The sequence below is a fragment of the Micropterus dolomieu genome, linkage group LG02 (genome assembly GCF_021292245.1).
Source record: "Micropterus dolomieu isolate WLL.071019.BEF.003 ecotype Adirondacks linkage group LG02, ASM2129224v1, whole genome shotgun sequence".
Classification (NCBI taxonomy): domain Eukaryota; kingdom Metazoa; phylum Chordata; class Actinopteri; order Centrarchiformes; family Centrarchidae; genus Micropterus; species Micropterus dolomieu.
This window is the reverse complement of record NC_060151.1, coordinates 481,998-482,689: the sequence shown is the minus strand read 5'-3', so window position 1 is coordinate 482,689 and position 692 is coordinate 481,998. Positions and strand designations below refer to the sequence as shown.

General features: G+C 45.7%; 1 protein-coding gene across 1 annotated transcript in view; it reads right to left on the bottom strand.

The window, feature by feature from the left end:
- The window catches only part of mettl22 (methyltransferase 22, Kin17 lysine), a 38,814-nt gene that overhangs the window by 24,922 nt on the left and 13,200 nt on the right, over positions 1–692 (bottom strand). The window lies entirely within an intron of this gene.

Below are 692 nucleotides of genomic sequence, written 5' to 3'. Positions count from 1 at the left end.
TACCTTACTACCCCACCAGAGCACTGCGCTCCCAGAATGCAGGGTTACTTGTGGTTCCTAGAGTCTCCAAAAGTAGACTAGGAGCCAGAGCGTTCAGCTATCAAGCTCCTATCCTGTGGAACCAGGTTCCAGTTTGGGTTCAGGAGGCAGACACCATCTCCACATTTAAGAGTAGGCTTAAGACTTTCCTCTTTGATAAAGCTTATAGTTAGGGCTGGCTCAGGTGAGTCCTGAACAATCCCTTAGTTATGCTGCTATAGGCCTAGACTGCCGGGGGACTTCCCATGATGCACTGAGCTCCTCTCTCCTCTACTTTCTCTCCCTCTGTATGCAACCTCATCCCATTATTGCATGTTACTAACACAACTTCTCCCCTTTCCGGTAGTCTTGTGCTTTCTCGTCCCTCTCCTCTCTCCTCCTATCACTTCCTGCAGGTGTTTCTGGCTCTGGAGCTGTGGAGTCTGGATCTGTGGCTGCGGGTCACCTGCTGCCCCCATGTTCCTGCTCGGCGCCCTCTACTGCAACGACTATTACTATTACTATTACTAGTCCTACTATTATTATTGTTATTATAATCATTAACAATATGATTATTATCATTAACACTACTATAAATATCTGTACCATTTTTCATTTAGTCTATAGCAACATCACCTTTACTGTCTGTACCTCTGTGTGTGTATATTGTGTAG